Here is a 19,337-nt window from a genome sequence, read left to right as displayed (position 1 = left end):
CCCCCTCCCGGCCGCCCGCGCTCCGCCCGCCGCGGCCGCGCTCCTCCCGCGCGCTCCAGGACCGCAGCTCCGCGCCGCCCCGGCCCCGCCGCCCGGGGCTGTCGCGTGTCGCCCCCTTCACCCCCGGACTCCGAAAGGTTGCGGAGGGTCCGGCCCCGCGCGCGGGGGCTCTCGGGGTCGTGTTCGGGCTCAGTAGAGACTTTGTGGGGCCGCTTGGTTGGTTGGAATTTACAGAGACGGTGAGCGTGCCAGAGCGAAGGAGAGCCCCCCTTTCCACCGGGGTCAAGTGCAAAGGCTGAGCGTCGACCCCGGGAACTCCCAGAAGGCAGGGCTCCGGAGTGTTGCCTCAGCCCTGTCTCTGGGTGCCTGGTTGTCACTGTAGGTGATTCCTCAGAGGGATGGCCGGTCATCAACAAACACTGTACTCCGTCCCTAGCCTGTTTACATCCTCTTTTTTACAAATACCTCATTTCTGAACTGGAAGACTTAGAGGCTAAAACCCCCTCTTTATCACCTCCTTTGGCCACTTCAGTGAATGAACTTGAAGGGGGTGAACTTAAGGGAGACTTTCTAAAACCCAGGGACAAGCAGTTCTGGAAGAAAACACAGACTTTTTTTTTCCTAATAAACGTGGTACTCCAAAGGTCAGCCTCCCGCGGGAGACTGAAGGAAGATGGGGGAAGGCCTGGTGTACTGATTAGGGGCCAGCAAAGTTCTTATGAATAGGAACTTTAGTAATCTTGAGTCATCTGGCTGGGTAAGCAATGGGAGCTTTTGTGGGCGTGACAATGCTGTTTGCTTTAAAGGAAGTTTTGAGGAGTTTGTGTTTTGTCAAAAGAGTCTTATCTGAAAACAAAAACTAGCCCCCTGCCTTCCTTAAATTGTGAGGTGGAACGCTGATTTGTTCTGCCCTGTGCTGAGCACATTACAGGATTTTGGTAGATGGCCACCGATAAAAGGCAGCTAGCTGGTCAAGCCAGGCCCCCAGCCGAGGAGTGAGCCAGGAATTCATGAGGAAAGTCAAGATAACTTAAATGCGGGATGTTAGATCCTGACAGCCACATCTCGATAGTTACCGGAAAGCGTGGCATTACACAGGAAAATAGTTTTGACATTTACCACTTCCGCAAAATTGGTAGGAAAATTAGCAGAGAGAGAGAGAGGGAAAGTTAGTTAGAGAGAGAGAGACCTATCCAAACACTGATAGGTTCTTCCAGTTGACAGAGATGAAGAAATGGTCGCCGATAAAAACGCGGCGCTGTGTGTCCACCGTCAAGCTGCTGTTGGCTTTGGAAGTGGCTGGTTTGACTACGGTGCACAGGCCCAGTGTCCTGGTCAGTGCTGAGCGTTTGGTCACGTGCTTTGTGCGTGTGTGTGTCTGTGTGCGTGTGCCTGCATGTGCACGTGTGTGATATCTTTTTACCTCTCCAACGTTTCTAATTTTTAACGAGCCAATTTACCATCTATGCATACAAAGCTGTTGTAGGTGACCATTTTTTTTTTTTTTTAAGATAACATGAACTTGGTGGACGTGTCTGGGGTTAGTAGGGAGAAACACGTGTAAAATTAAACTGTGGCAAAATATGCAAAAATACATACAAAATCTTGTGACTAGCCAGCTCTCTGCCCTATGCGTACATGTCCTTTCTCGGATATCTGTTACGCTGCCAAATTGTGCAAGAAAACTACAAAATAGAGAAGGAAATTAACTTCATGTTTTTGAGACATGTGTACTCCCGTTGAAGGATTCAACGTGCATGTGTCGGGGGAGGTGCATATGTATGCCACAGCAGAGGGCAGCTCTCAAGGGTTGGTTCTGGAATGCTGTCTTGCAGCATCTAGGGATTTGAACTCAGGCCTGCCTGCAAGTGCCTTAACCCACTGAGCTATTTCACGGGCCGAAGGGATTCAACCCTATGAAATTAATCCCTCACGTTTGCCTTTATCTTTTCACGTGAGTTCCCCAAGGCCTGGGACCCTGACCTGGGAAAGGCACAGTACATGTTTTATAGGGAGTTGGTTGCTTTTCAAAGAGTGTAGAGTGGATTGCTGTGGCTAAGAAACGACCTGCCGTTTGTTCAGGGACACAAAGGGAAGGATCCAGCCCCAGCAGTGGGAGGATGAATCCTTGCCAAGTCCCTGTCTGTACTTCCAGTTCATGAGGTTATAGTGTGGGGTGGCCTAAATTAATAACAAATAAATAAATAAATGGAGCAACGTCTGCGGACAAGGAGATCAGCTTCTTTAGGGCTTAGCCGGCAAGTGTTGACTCAACCAAACCCACCAGTGCATGTGTGGGAGGCCTGAAGAAGCATCTATGAGCCCAGGATGCGTGAGTTTTCATCCCCACTCCATCAGTAAGTGCTGTGTGGCCTTAGACGATCAATGCATCTACTTCCTTATCTATAAAGTAAAGGCCTAAGCTAGAAAACCTCTAGTGTCATTCTTAGCTACCAAAACATCTGATTCTAAATTAAAGGGTGGCATTACCCCACTGTCAGCTTACACACTAAGGGCTGATAAACCTCTGATATATGAAGCTTGATATATGAGATACAAAGAATACTTTATAGATAAACAAGCCAAGGACCCATCAATAAAAATTACCTGTGATTTAATGTCCATCATTTCTAGTCACACTAGGAACAAACTATGCATTTGTTGTAAAATATTGTGCATCTCATTACAGATCCTTTGTGCATAAGATAAAAATGGGTTAATGTGCTGCCAGTAGAAGTGAAGGGAAGAAGGTCCTAATCAAAAGAAGCTGCAGCTTCAGGATGTGATTAGGGTCAAAGCGCCATCAGAAGCAGTCTCGCTGACCCATAATAATATGCAACGATGGCATCAGAGAAAAGAAATCCATGAAACAAGAAAGCCAAGGACATGGAGAGCTGAGACAGAAAAATAGATATATTCACTAATGAGAATTTTCAGAAAATAGTCCAAGTTTAAAGATGGATGTCCAATCAGAGTGCTTACTAAAGTGGTGGGAATGTATGGAATTAAATGTCCTCCAAGAACTCTGAAATGTTGTTCTAGTTAATTATTCTTGGGATCAAATATCATCCCAAGGAAATGAAGGAATGCACAGTTTGCGTAGGCTGTATAACTTTTCTGTGAGTCATCAGGGAAATCGGTACATGTAATTCAACACGCTTAACTGTTGCTGCTGTCTCTTATATTTCTACCGATAGATTGAATTGGTTCATAAAAATTTCTTTCCTTCCTTCCTTTTTTCTTCCTTTTTTTCTTTCCTTTTCTTTTTTTTTTTTTCTTTTTTATGATCAAGAGAATCTTGAACCCAGAAAGGGCAGGAACATGGAGGAGTACAGAAGCTAGTGTACTTAAACTCCTGTAGCAAGAGCCTTCTTGTCTTTCTGCATCTTCCCTCCTCATCTTGCCAGCCATCAACTGCCCGCTGCTTACTCAGGTTCCTCTTATGTTTTCAGAAATCACCCTTTGATGACACAGACTTCCACGTTTATGCGGAAATAAGAACTATGCCTGACTGATTGCTTTATAAAAAGTCCTGAGGCTTTTTATCCAACATTGGAAGAATCCCAGGGACCAAAGTAAAATGGTGCACTTGCAGATAACTACTGGAAGAACAGAGGAGTTTTAAAGGCATCTGAGTAACATTACATATAAATTATCTCAGAATAGGACTGAAAATTGCACACTGCCCAAGGCAAAGCATACATTTGCCGTATTAGCCCTGATTTTCATTGTTAAAATAATTTATCTTACAGAAATTTATGTGAGAAACTATCTACCACTATTTCAAATGTACAGTTTATTTAATCACATCCTTTGGTGTAACGTGTGTATTATATGGGTGCGTCACTCGCTAAGCATCTTCATTTATGGAGGCTATCTGCTTCGGCGTTTCATGTTGCAACCATCAGGACTATGTACGCTTCAGTAGCCAATCCTGTAACTGAAGTTGAACGTGGATGTGAAAGTGTTCAGGACCTGCTGCCTCTGAGAACCAGAACTGTGAGCCCTTTGATCAGTTGAAACAAGTCCTGTTAGGAAGCAGTTAAATTAAAAACCGGAGCTCTGCTATCAACAATATCCCGTGTCTCTGTCCAAGATGCAGGGCAGTCCACCCTCGTTCACATGCCTAGTCCAGCCAAGGGCTTACAAGCCAGAAGAGGTATCTACAGAATAATTCCTGATGGTGTCATCACACACGTCACATTCCCTAACTGAATGACTTACTACTTTTAACTTTAAAATGTAACTACAGTGGTGTCTAAGCAGCAATAACTTGCATTGCTGGGCTCATTTTGTTTTAATGTTAACCATTCTCTATCCTACCCTAAGAGGCATTATTGTCCCTATGTAACACATAGAAACGAACCCAACGATGGCATGAGAAGGTGTCCAAGATCATCACATACACTCCAGCCTTAGATTGAGACACTTACAGTTTCCGAAAAGAATTTTGAAATAATCCATCTTTGTAGCATGCTGTATGTCATTCACATCTCTGGAATGCAGTTGTACTTAGTATATAGAATGACAGGAGAATTCGAGGAACTAGTCAACCTTTAAAAATTTAAATGAATGGATCAAAATTCCTAAATTGTAATACTACACGTTGCTCTTCCCATGGATGGGAAATGAGTGTGACACTGAAAGACATACAACGGACTTTGAAAAGAAGCCCCTTTCCACTCAGATTGGTGTTTACAAATGAACTAAATGTTTTTACTACCTGTTAGGTCCTCAAAGGCACTGCTTCTAATCCCACAGACACTCTCTGCAGTATCTTTTATTATTCAGCTTTGCAGGTAAGAAAATTAAGACCTACAGAGATCAAACTGATCACTTATAACTAGTCAGACACCAGTAATTGAGGAGTTCTAGAACCGTTACAAAACTCTTCATTTCGCAAACCTAGAAGTAACAGCTTGTCTCAATAGAGACAAAAATCACTGGAAATGGAGGTGTTAGGTAAAACACGTATTGAGTTTCAGTATGTTTGAACAACATTAAAATATGATAAAGTATGTAGTTTAAACATAATGTGAATCTGTTTCTCACCGTTCTGGAGAACAGGAAGTCCAAGCCAAGACTAAGGTGCGGACATATTTAGTGCCTGGTGCAGAATGGTTTTCCCAGAAGGTGCTTCCTGTAGCATTCTCATGCAGTGGAAAGTGGTAGTCCTGTAGCAGAGGTTGTGTGTTCCTTAGTTCTTACTAGAAATATCCAATGGCATGCATGGTATTATACATTCTTGAGAACTCATTAAAAATAGATTTATTGTATTTTACTTTACTTTACTTACTTTAAAAGACAGGATATTGTTGTGTAGCCATGGCTTGTGTGTAACTTACTATGTGGACGAGGCTGGCCTTGAATTTACAGTGATCCCCTAATTCTGCCTCCCAAGGGCTAAAAGTGCATGCACAAAAGATAAACCACTAATATGAGTTTTTTGAAGCTAAAAGACAAAATAATAGCTGAATAGTAACTGAATTAGCAGTCTCAGGGAAGCTGAGACTTTATGCTAGCCACTGGCTAGGCTGAGGAAGAACCTACTGAAAGCTGTAAGCGATGACTGAGAACCATGCCTGTCTTTCTTCCTCACCTCCCATGGTCCTGGCCAATAGTTCCACACTGTATCTTATGGAAGATCCAACTACATCAGTCAGGTGTCCTTGTGCCATTTTATTGCTTCCCTTCTGGATATCAGCAGGCATTCGTGGTTGGTAGAGCATCCTAATAAAAAAGAGAGGCCAAAACTAACTATAGAAAATCAACTAGAAAGCAGTAAAGATTATGCAGGAGGAAGAAAATAATACTGTTATTACTATCTTTGAAGATTTTAAGCTACTGAAACATCATAGCCACTAAACAAGACACAGATACTATAACTTGTTAAGTTTTGCTGTAGATTTTGATGACCAAAGGGTAAAAGTTAACTCTTATATGTTAAACTCATCAGTTTAAAAAACAATTCAGATGAAGATTAGAAATACAAATAATGAGAAAAACCTTTCATAAATTAAAGCAAGAATAAGGCATTAGAAAACTGGAGAGACTAAAAGAAAGGAGAGCTGCAGTCTCAGCCAGGAAGTTCAGTATCTGAACAATGGGAGCCCCAGAAAGAAAACAAATGGAAAACAGAAGGAGGGAAATATCAAAGAAACAATTCTAGAAAATTTCCTGGAATGACAGGACATAGCTTCACAAAGTGAAAGGGCCTATTGAGTTCTAAGACAATGCATGAACATAACCCTACACTGGGACACGTCATTATGAAACCACAGAGCCACAGAAAGAATATTCTAAAACCTTTCAAAAGAAGAAGCACAGGATTCTAAGTAGAACTGGGCACAGAATGGCTTTAGACTTCTCAGGAGCAACACTAGATCACAGAAAGGAATACAAGGGGATGATTGTTAATCTAGAAGGCCATCTAGACAAATTATCCATCCAAAGAAAAAAAAGAATAATAAAGGTCTTTCCATACACTAAATGTAACCAAGGTCACCTCACAGGCCACTGCTGAGGAAGCTATTAACAACAGAATCCCCCAAAGTGGTTCTGATACACAAGAAAGGCAAAGAGAGAAGCAAGAGAAACCAAGTCTATAGCACTGAAGGACACTGGACTCATAAGAAATAGAGCAGTGGGTGTCCTTAAGAGAAAGCTTATCAGGAAAATATGGCAGTGATAGAATGACCAATCTTTAAAACATGTCTAGGAAGATTTACAAAGCTGAGGTGAAGGCAGTCTGGAGACATATTAGTAAGTACCAGAAAGCTACTTTGATCCATTCACCCAGAGGTGGGCATAATTGCCCACTCAGGGCTTTACTTAGATAACCCAATGGGTTCAGCAGTGAATATAAAATATGTTTATTTCTCATACAGATTCCCATCAGTGAATGCTCTCCGGTTCTGACATGAAGGTAAGCCTTGGGCTGAAGTGTCTGTTTTTACTTTGGTCAAAAGGTCAACCTGCTGGGGAATTCCCCCACCATGGGTTAGAATCCAATTTTAAATTCACACTGATTCTTAGAGACAAGGCCTGCACAGCTCTTTTATCTTAGTTCCCCAGATATATGGCTGTGGGAGGCAACAGGGAGTGAAAGGTATCCATATTCAAACAAAGCTGGAGGCAGCTTCTTCCTCATCAAAGACAAATTATGAGGGGAGAAAAAACAGTTAACTACAGAAAAATAAAAATAAAAGGCAAAGAGGAAGGAATCTTAATATAGTGTACACTAAGGCTCAAGTGGGAATAAACTGTACAAAGGCCTACTGATGTAAACAACAGTGGACTATAATTAAGAAACAATTATATTGGAAAGATGAGGAATGGAAATTATGTAGGTAGCGAAGAACCTACATAATGGTTTAATGAAAATAAACTGTCTTAAATTCTAGAATTGAGTCTCTGCTTACAAAAATAGCAAAATGAATGAAGTTGTATCTTATAGAAATGATAGAGAAGTTTCATCCACGATATCTTAACAATATGGCTGCCTACATACGACCTGAAGAAGTGTAATATCAATACGTGCTATGTGGAAGGGAGAATTTCATGGAGTTCCACCCATAAACAAATAACAACCAATGACCTTTAACCGTACCTGGAGTTCTTTCCCTACCCGTAGGCTAATTAAGTACTGTGTTTTCCTTGTTAGAATAGCTCTGTGCTATTGCATGCTGCCCTTAGCCCCAACGAATCAAACACATTCACCCTCCAAACCCCTCCCACTGCCCAAGGTTTGTAAGTCCTTATTTCACACAAAATAAACGGGCCAGCATTATCTGTTTCACCATGACCACCTGAAACTCATCATTTGTTCTGGGGGAAGGAAAGGCTCCCCTCTTCCCTGAAGAATTCAACTGGATCCCGGGCTTGACTGCCAGTCAGTCAGCCATGTGCTGCTTGTCGCCATGAGCTTCTGTCATTCAGTGTATCAGTGTGGATCGCTGCCTCCATCTCTCTAGAGCTGCTCCACCCACTGCAGTGCTTATCTGTGGGAGCAAGCAGCTGGCTATTCTCAAAGCAGCCATTTTGTCCAGCTGGAACAAAACTGGACTCCCACCTCCGCCTCTCTGGGTTTCAGAGTTCCAACAGAACCTCTGTTACCAACTCCCCACAAAGCAGACACTGACTTGCCCAGGCTGGGCTTTCGTTGCCACCTGGCTTGGCTTTGGAAGCCCTGGGCTCCTTTGATCTTGCACTTCACACTTTTCTGCCCTAGAGCATACACTTCCGGTTTTGTGCGCAATGGGCCTGAGCTTCCTGGGAGAGTACCTGACAAAGGAACCAAGATAGGTATGAGAGGCAAAGAGAAACAGCTTTTGGGAACCCTAGCCTGAGCTCTGGGATGGCTGAGTATTTAAGCAGTCACTGTACTCACAGGTAATAATAACACATTTTCTCAAAAACATTTTGTGGACCAGATATTATCATGTGTTTCCCCCTAATTAATCTACTAAGTAACACCATTTTCAGTAGATGCTATTATTAATATCCACATTTTACGATAAGGAACAGCATTGGGAGGGGCTCAGCTCAGAGGAATAAAGCTGGGAAGCTAGCATCTGACTGCAGAGAACAAATTCTTAAACACTGTACTCATCTACCAAATGATTTGCACCAAATAACACAACTTACTCACTTCTTCAGCAACCACGCTGTGTGCTAGGACCCTATCTAAATGATGGCAATTCAAAGCAAAGCTCATAACCTCATAGGATTTCTAGGAAGAGACCTTAGTGGCTGCAGCCACTTGGTTCTACCAGCAGTAATGAGATCTTCCCTGTGACCTCTGTGAGTGATTGCCTAGGCCCAAGCTCTGACAGCAGTTCCAGAGGCAGCAGCCACTGGGGACCAGCAGCAGCAGCAAGGGCTAGCCCCATGACCTTTGTGCAAACACTCCCAAGTCCCATCTCTCTCTGCAATCCCAGAGGTGACAGCCATTAGGGACTACCAGGGACCTCAAAGCCTGCCAACACCGGGGACAAACAGATGGCTAAAGGACAGTGTAAAAATATACTCAACAAAAACCAGGGCAATACAGCACCTCAAGAATCTTGTTGTTCCTACTACAACAAGCCCTGGATGTCCTGGACCACCTGAAGCACAGGAAAACAACCTTAAATCTAATCTTATAAAGATGAGAAGAGGCCTTTAAACAGGAAATGATAAATCTCTTAAAGAAATACAGAAAAACAGAAGAAATGAATAAAACTGTTCAAGACCTGAAAGGGGAAATAGAAGCAATAAACACAAACTGAGGCCACCCTGGAGTCATCTCCTAAAACCCTAAAAAAAAGAACAGGAAAAAAAGAACTACAGACACAAGCATCACCAATAGACTACAAGAGATGGAAGACAGAACCTCAGGTGTAGAAGATATAATACAAGAAACTGATACATCAGTCAAAGAAAATGTTAAATCTAAAAAGTTTCAAACACAAAACATCCAGGAAAATTCGGACACCATTAAAAGACCAAACCTAATAACAATAGAAATAGGAGAAAGAGAAGATTTGCAACTCAAAGGCCCAGAAAATAGCTTCAACAAAATCATAGAAGAAAATTTCCCTAACCTAAAATTAGAGATGCCTATAAAGGTACAAGAAGCCTACAGAACACCAAAAAGATTTGACCAAAAAAGAAAATTCTCCAACCACGTAATAATTAAGACACTAACCGTTCAGAAGGAATAATATTCAAAGCCTCAAGGGATAATGGTCAAGTAACATATAAAGGCAGACCTATTAGAATTACACCAGAGATAAGGGAGGTAAGGTGGGATTGGGAGGGAATGAGGGAGTAGGCTACAGCTGGGATACAAAGTAAACAAACTGTAATTAATATTAAAAAATAAAAATTTAATAAAAAAAGAATTACATCAGACTTATCAACAGAGACTTTGAAAGCCAGAAGGGCCTGATAAGATATCTTGTAGACTTAGGAGATCACAGATGCCAACCCAGACTACTATACCTAGAAAAATTTCAGTCACCATAGATGGAGAAAACAAAATATTCCATGACAACACCAAATTTAAACAATATTTTTCCATTATTCAACATCTTTCCACCCAGCCCTAAAGAGGATAGTAACTAAATGGAAAACTCCAACACAATGAGGGAACCCAAGAAAACACAAGAAATAAATAATTTCACACCAGCCAAAAAAAAGGGGGGAGCACACACACTCACTCTAGCACCACCAATATCAAAATTCTAAGAATCAACAATCATTGGTCATTAATATGTATTAACATCAATGGACTCAATTCCCCAATTAAAAAAAAAAAAAAACACAGACTAACAGTGTGTATGCAAAAACAGGAGCCATCATTCTGCTGCATACAAGAAATACACCTCAATAACAAAGATAAACATTACCTCAGAGGAAAAGGCTGGAAAAAGGTGTTCCAAAGAGACCCAAGAAACAAGTAAGAGCAACTGTTCTAATATATAATAAAATAGACATAGAACTGAAATTAATCAAAAGAGATGGTGAAGGCCACTTCATACTAATCAGAGCAAAAGTCCACCAAGATGACATCTCAATTCTCAGCATCTATGCTCCAAATGCAAGGATCCCCACATTCATAAAATAAACATCACTAAAGCTTAAATCACACATTGAACCCTGTAATAGTGGAAGACTGCAACACCCTGTTCTCACCAATGGACAGGTCAATTAGATAGAAACTAATAAGAGAAATAATGAACCTAAGTGATGTTATGAATCAAATAGACTTAACAGATTTCTACAGAACATTTCACCCAAACACAAAAGAATATACCTTCTTCTCAGCATTTCAGAGGACAGTCTCCAAAACTGACCATTTACTTAGTCACAAAGCAAGCCTCAACAGATACAAGAAAATTGAAATAACCCTTTGTATCTTATCAGGCCACATGCATTAAAACTGAAACTTATCAACAACAGAAACTTTACAAACTCATAGAAACTGAAAAATTCTCTACTCAATGATCACTGGGTAAGGGACGAAATAAAGAAAGAAATTAAAGACTTTCTAGAATTGAATGAAGATGAAGGCACAACATAACCCAGCTTTTGGGATACAAAGAAAGCAGTGCTAAGAGGAAAGTTCATAGCACTAAGAGCCCTCAAAACAAATTGGAGAGATCACATAGTAGGAACTCAACAGAACATCTGAAAGCTCTAGAACAAAAAGAAGCAAACACTCCCAAGAGGAGTAGATGGCAGAAAATAATAAAACTCAGAAATCAGAAATGTAAAAACAAACAGAATAATACAAAGAATCAACAAAATTTAAAAAAGGTTCTTTGAGAAAATCAAAAAAATAGACAAACCCTTAGCCAAACTAAAAGGTAGAGAGATAATATCAAAAATAATAAAATCAGAAATGAAAGGGGTAGCATAACAACAGACACAGAGAAAATCCAAAGAATCATTAGGCCTTACTTCAAAAGCCTATATTCCATAAAACTGAAAAATCTAAATGAAATGGATGATTTTCTTGATAGACTCCATTTACCAAAGTTAAATCAAGATCAGTTTAACACTCTAAATAGTTCTATAACCCCTAAGGAAATAGAAAACGTCATTTAAGTCTCCCAACCAAAAAAAGCCCAGGGCCAGATGGGCTTAGCACAGAATACTACCAGACTTCCAAAGAATACGCTTCAAACTATTGCACAAAATAGAAACTGAAGGAACATTGCCAAACTCATTCTATGAAGCTACAGTAGCCCTGATATCTAAGTCACACAAAGATTCAACCAAGAAAAAAATTTCAGACCAATCTCTCTTATGAACAGTGATACAAAAATACACAAATAGTAAATCCAAGAAGACATAAAAAGCATCATCCACCATGATCAAGTAGGCTTCTTTTCAGCATGGTTGAACTAAAAGAAAAAAAAAAAAAAAAAACGATCATCTCATTAGATGCTGAAAAAGCCTTTGATAAAATCCAACACGCCTTCATGATAAAAGTATTGGAGAGATCAGGGATACAAGGTCCATGCCTAAATATCATACAGCAAGCTGATAGCCAACAGCAAAGTAAAAGAAATTCCACTAAAATCAGGGACAAGACAGGGCTGTTTACTCTCTACCTATTCCAATATAGTACAGTAAGACAACTAAAGAAGATTAGTGAGATACAAATTGGAAAGGAACAAGTTAAAGTACCACTTTTTGCAAATGATATGCTAGTATACCCCCAAATAATATGATAGTGACCTCCAACATTCTAGCAGAGAACTCCTACAGCTGATAAACACCTTCATCAATGTGGCTGGATAGAAATTTAACTCAGAAAAAGTAGACCTTCTATATACAAATGATAAACTGGCTGAGAAAGAAATTAAAAAAACAACATCCTTTACAATAACCACAAATAATATAAAATATCTTGACATAACTCTAACCAAGCAGGTGAAAGGCCTATGTGACAAGGACTTCAATTCTCTGAAGAAAGAAATTGAGGAAGATACCAAAAGCTGGAAAGATCTTCAATGCCCATGGATCAGTTGGATTACCATAGTAAGATGGCCATCTTACTAAAAAAAATCTGAAGATTCAATGCAAGCCCCATCAAAATTTCAACACAATTCTTTAAAGACCTTGAAAGAATCATTCTCAACTTTATACGGAAAAAAATTAAAAAAAAAAAAAACAGGATAGCAAAAGCAATCCTATACAATAAAAGAACTTATGAAGGTATCACCATCCATGATTTCAAGCTGTACTATAGAGCAACAGTAATAAAAACCACATGGTATTGGCATAAAAACAGACACTTTGATCAATGGAATCGAATCGAAGACCCAGAAATAAACCTACACACCTAAGGACTCTTGTTTTTTTACAAAGAAGCTAAAATCAGACAATGGAAAAAAGACAGCATCTTCAACAAATGTTGCTGATCTTACTGGATGTCTACATGTAGAAAAATACAAATAAAGCCATACTTATCACCCTGCACAAAACTAAAACCAAGAAGATCAAGGACCTCAACATAAAACCAGAAACACTGAATCTATTAGAAGAAAAAGTGGGGAAGAACCTTGAACTCATTGGCACAGGAGACAACTTCCTGATCAGAACACCAACAGCTCAGGTTCTAAGATCAACAATGAATACATGGGACCTCATAAAACTAAAAAGCTTCTGTAAGGCAAATGACACTGTTAATAGAACAAAATGGCAGCCCACAAATTGGGAAAAGATCTTCACCAACTCAACATTCAACAAAGGGTTAATATCCAAAGCAAACAAAGAACTCAAAAAATAAAACACCAACAAACCAAATAATCCAATTGAAAAATGGGGTACAGAGCTGAACAGAGAATTTTCAACAGATGAATCTCTAATGGCTGAGAAGCACTTAAAGAAACGGTCAACTTCTTTAGTCATCAGGAAATGAAAATCAAAACAACTCTGAGCTTCTATTTTACACCTGCCAGATATGGCTAAGAATGGCTAAGATCAAAAACTCAAGTGACAGCAAATGCTGGTGAGGTTGTGGATAAAGGAGAACACTCCCCCATTGCTGGTGGGAATTCAAACTTGTACAACTTCTTTGGAACTCAATCTGGTGATTACTCTGAAAATTGAGAACAGCTTTAACTCAAGACCCAGCTACACCATTCCTGGGCATATACCCAAAAGATGCTGCACCACACAATAGGGACATTTGTTCAACTATATTCATAGCAGCTTTATTTGTAATAGCAAGAAACTGGAAACAATCCAGATGTCCCTCAACTGAAGAATGAATAAAGAAACTGTGGTACATTTATTTACACAATGGAATACGACTCAACTATTTTGTTTGTTTATATATTCTTGTGTTGTTCTTTTTTTTAATTTCAATTTACTTTACATCCCAAGGGTGCCTCCTCCCACTCTCCTCCCAGTCCCCCTTTTTCACTTCCCTGCCCCTTCCCCTTTTCCTTTCCCCTCAGAAAAAGGGAGTGCCCCTCCCCCATATCAATCCTCCCCAGTACATAAAGTCACATCAAGACTGAACATATCCTCATCCACTGAGGCCAGGCAAGGCAGCCCTGCCAGGGACAAGTGATCCAAAAGCAGGTAATAGAATCCATGTTGGAAACAGCCACCCCCCCTTGCTAGGTGATCCACATGAAGACCAAGCTGCCTATCTGCCACATATGTGCAGGAGGCCTTGGTCCAGACCATGCATGCTCCTTAATTGATGTCTCAGCCTCTGTAAGCCCCCAGGGGCCTGGATTAGTTGTCTCTGTTGGTCTTGTGAGGTTCCTTTCCCTCCAAGTCCTTACATCTTTCCCTCAACACTTCCATAGGACCTCTGGATTCCTGCTCCATGCTTGGCTGCAAGTCCCAGCATATCTGTCTCCATCCACTGCTGGCTGAAGTCTCCTAGATGACAGTCGAGTTAGGCTCCTGTCTGCAAGCATAGAAGAGCATCATTAATAGAGTCAGGGGCTGGCTCGCTACCATGGGGTGGATCTCAGGTTGGGCCAATTATTGGTTGGACATTTCCTCAATCTTTGTTCCCTCTTAATTCATGCACTTCTTGTAGGACTACTCAGCAGTAAAAACAAGGAAATCATGAATTTTGCAAGTAAATGGATGGGACTAAAAAAGATCATGTAGAGTGAGGTAACCCAGACCAGAAAGAAAGCCATTCTATGTAGTCACTTAAAAGCAGTTATTAGCCATATAGTACAGGATAACCATATTACTTTTAACAGATCCCAATAAGCTAAGTCAGAAGGAGCACCCGAGGGAGGATGCTTGAATATCACTCAGAAGGGGAAATAAAGCAGACAGCAGATGTAGATGAAGAGAGGGAACAGGATAGGAGAGGAGGTGTAGAGGGTAATAAGGGTGAGGACTAGATCAGGTATGGGGAAGGCATGTGATGGCGGTCAGAAGACTTGGAGAGAGAAGAGGAAGAGAAACCAAAGGCAGGGACATTGCTGAGACAAACCGGAGAACTATGGCAGGGCAGGCTCCTGGGAGGATATGGGGGTGAGCCTAGCTGAGAACCCTAATAGCAGGGGTCATGGAGAGTGAAGAGGCCATTTTTAGTCAGACAGGATTTCTAGTGGAGGGATGGAAACACCAAACCACTCACATAATCTTTGACCCAAAAATTTACCCTGCCTACAAGATGTGCAAGGATAAAATTAGAGCAGAGATTAAGGAAATGTCCTACCAATGCCTGACCCAACCTGAGACCCACTCCATGGGATGCTTAATGATACTATGCTATGCTTGCAAATGGGAGCCTAGCATAGCTGTCTTCTGAGAGGCTCCATCCAGCAGTGCATGGAAACAGATGCTGAGACTCACAGCCAAGCATTAGGCTGAGCATGGGGAGCCTTGCGGAAAAGTGGGGGGAAGAATAAAAGGACACAGAGAGTACAAGAACTCTACAAGAATACCAACAGAGTCAGCTAACCTGAGCCTAGAGGGGCATATGAGACTGAATCACTAACCAAGGACCATGCATGGACTGGAACTAGGCCCCCTACACATATGTAGCCAATGGGCAGCTTAGTCTTCATGTGGAGTGGCCTAGTAAGGAGAATTGGATCTGCCTCTGACGTGGACTTTGTTTCCTGCTTTTCCATCACTTCCCTCTGGCAGGGCTGTCTTGCCTAGCTTCAGTGGAAGAGGATGTGTTCGGTCCTGATGTGACTTGATGTGCCTGGGTGGGGTGGTGGTGATGATGGGTCCTCTTTTCTGAAGAGTATGGTAGGGGGGAATAGAAGGAAGAGGGAGGGAGGGTGGGACCTGGAAGAGAGAATGGAGGAGGCTATGATTGGGATATAAGTGAAAAATAGAAAATAAAAATACAGGTGTGCATACTACTAATACTTGAAGCAATGAAAGCCGAGAGGGTAGATGAAAAGTGGCTAGAGAGGAAAGCTGTCCTAAGTCAGCATCACAGAAAAACCTGAAAGGTTCACAGGTTTGTGACTTGAAAAGATGGAATCCAGGTTAAAGGAACAGGAAATACCTTGACCCTGAGGTGAGAATGAACTTGACTCAGGGGCAAGCCTAGAGCAGAGGCAAAAAAAAGAGCAAAATTGCAAGGCAATGAAGTGCAGCCAGAGAGGCAGGGATGTACCATGCTCAGTCTCTAAGACTTGAGTTATTATTCAGCTGTGATGCAAGGCATTTAAAGGATTGTGTGCAGAGTGGAAATAAGCCATGGCTCACACTCTACCAGCTGTGCTGGAGTCCAGACCTTGCATTCTGTGACCTTCGCCCCTTTGTGCAGTCATGTGACTTCTAAGCATTCGAAATGTGCTTTAAGTGTACAGAGCACACTGGTTCTCAAAAACAATACAATAAAAGAATGTAATTGACTTGCAAATGGTTGCTTATATCTGTTATATGTTTGAAATAGCAACGTTTTATTGGTGTTAGGATATGTATAATATGGAAATTGATTTCACCCATTCCTCTCTTTGTGTGTGTGTGTGTGTGTGTGTGTGTGTGTGTGTGTGTGTGTGTATGATATAGTTACTGCAAATTTGAAATTAAACGTGTGATTCAAGTTGTACTTCTACTGGCCAGCACTGGTCTGGACAACTTCCCCTGGGATTGATGAGCTGTTCTCAACCTCAGAAAGCTATAACAACAAACAGGATAATATGTGTGGAGGCTTTGAGAAGTCTTAATGAGAATATATTACACAATAACTTACATTACTGAGATGACAGTCATCCAAAAAAAAATGTACTTGTTCCTTATAATGTTAAAGTCTGGGCTGTGGTTTTGTATTGCTTTTCCTATAGGGGTGATGAGGTTGTTGGAAACCATCCACCCGATCTGGTTTCTCCTTGTTCTTCTTTGTGTCTCTAGTAGCATAATTTTAAAAACATGGCCCAGGTTAAGAATATAGTTCTCAGAGAAGTGTCTTTATTAAGGGGGTGGTAATTAAGGCAGATGCTCACAGGAGCCAAATGCACAACATGTCTATGGAGTGTTTCCCTCACACAGCACAGATATAACAACACACACACACACACACACACACACACACATACACAAATGTGTGCGTAACACTTGCCATGGTTCAGGGATCATCTTACAAGCTGGTCTTGGAAAGGAGTATAAGAGCCGAGGTCAGGGAGGTCCTGAGATGAAACAGTGTCTTGAGGACATGACAGAACTGCTGCACTCATAAACTCGTGGTTTATGACATGACATGGTTGCCTGCACACGACCTGCACAAGATGAAGCCAATCAGCATTCCAGCAGTGGGTAGGGAGGTGATCATAAGCACCAGGCCCCAGCTGAGAGCTACAGACAATTGATGGTTTCTTCAGGAGAAAGGTTTTTTTTTTTTTTAAAGGTGCAGACACTGGTAGGTTGACCAGGAGAATATGGGGGAAGCACAAATTGGATTCTGTGAGAATACAGAGTTGGGTGAGATGAGAAATTTGAGGGTAGATCTGGAAAGTGTTAAAGGAGAATATGATCAAATATCGTATGCATCCATGAAACTCAAAGAATTAATAAAATGTATTTTTTAAAAGAATGTAAATCTCTACTCTTGGAAATTTTTTATCTCCCCAAATTTCTCTGTGTAAATTTCAACCTCAGATATTTAATGTGAAATTATAATTATCTGGTCTACTCAAGCAAGCAGATTATAAATGTCAGTAATTATATCAGTGATCTTAATTATATATTCTTAACTGTGGTCAATAAAAATGTTCTTATAATTTAAAATTTGGCCTTACCCTAGTAGTAGGCCACAGAGAAAGAAGATCCAGACAGCCCTGATGAGACCTGATAAGCAAGGGTCAGATAGTAAGGGAGGAGGACCTTCCCTATCAGTAGACTAGGGAAGGGACATAGGTGGGGAAGAAGGAAGGAGGATAGGACTGGGAGGAGATGAGAGAGGGGGCTATAGCCAGGATACAAAGTGAATAAATTATAATTAATAACAATAACAATAAAGAAAAAAAGATGTTAATTTAAATATTGCTCACATCAGACCTAAAGAAGCTAAGTAACAAGGAAGACCCTAGGGAGGACACTTAATTCTCATTCAGAAGGGCAAACAGAATAAACACTGGAAGTGGTTGAAAAGACAGAACAGGATGGGAGCCTACCATAGATGTCCTCTGAAAGACTCCACCCAGCAGGGGATCTAAGCAGATGCTGAGGCTCACAGCCAAAGTTTGGGCAGAGCACAGGGAATCTTAAGGAAGAGTGGGAGGATAGAATGATCCAGAGAGGGTAGGAGCTCTACAAGAAGACCAATAGAGCCAACAAATCTGGGTCCAAGGAGGCCTGTGGAGACTGATGCACCGACCAAGGACCTTGCATGGAGAGGACCCAAGCCCTCTGCTCAGATGTAGCCAATAGACAGCTCAGTCTCAATGGAGGTCACCTAGTAAGAGGAGTGGGGCAGTCTCTGACATGAATTCTGTTGCCTGCTCTTCGATCACTTCCCCCAGGTGAGGCAGCCTTGCCAGCCCACAGAGGAAGAGGAGGATGCAGGCAGTCCTAATGAGACTTGATAGGCTTGGGCCAAATGGTAGGGGAGGAGGGACAGAGATGGGAGAAAGAGACAAGGAGGGTGGGACCAGGAGGAGAGGGAGGGGGCAATGATCAGGATATAAAATAAATAAGTTAATAAGAAAATTTGCACACATGTTCTAATTTGGAGATTTTTGTGGGTGTGAAGTCATAGTCTTACAATGTTATAACTCAACGGTATTTTGAATAACTTATAACAGTTTTCAAAAAATATAATTGTAAGAGATACTGGAAGTGACATTAATAGCAACAAACAAATAGAAAAATCATATAGGCATCCTTCAATCTCTTTGTCTTCTATCCTGGCTTCATTATGCTGCTGTGGTAAAGCATTCTGACTAAAAGCAATTCAGTGGAATAAAGAGTTAATTTCAGCTTGCAACTCCCAGGTCACACTCTATCCATTTGAGGGCGCTCAATGCAGAAATCATGGAGGAATGTTGGTTGGCAGCTAGCTCTTCCCTGTCATACAGTCTATGCTTAGACAGACGTCTTATATACAGCAGCCAAGGGAATGGTACCACCCACAGTAGGCTGGGCTCCCCTCTCCCCCACCCCCGCTTCATCATGTAAGACAAAACAATGTCTCACAGACATGTACACAAACCAACCTTCCAAAGACGAACACCCAGTGACTCTGGTTGGGACTAGCTGTCAGTTAATAATGACTCCATCTTCCTTCTTTTCTTCTCCTGCACATGGCAGGCCTTCATCCTGAATTTACATCCACTGCCATTGTGTTCTGAATTGTTTCCTTCCTTCTTTCCAAAACTGAATTGCTTTCTTCTTCTCTCTCT

This window comes from Psammomys obesus, unplaced genomic scaffold (genome assembly GCF_907164565.1).
Source record: "Psammomys obesus unplaced genomic scaffold, mPsaObe1.curated_primary_1811, whole genome shotgun sequence".
NCBI lineage: Eukaryota > Metazoa > Chordata > Mammalia > Rodentia > Muridae > Psammomys > Psammomys obesus.
This window is presented reverse-complemented; position numbering follows the sequence as displayed.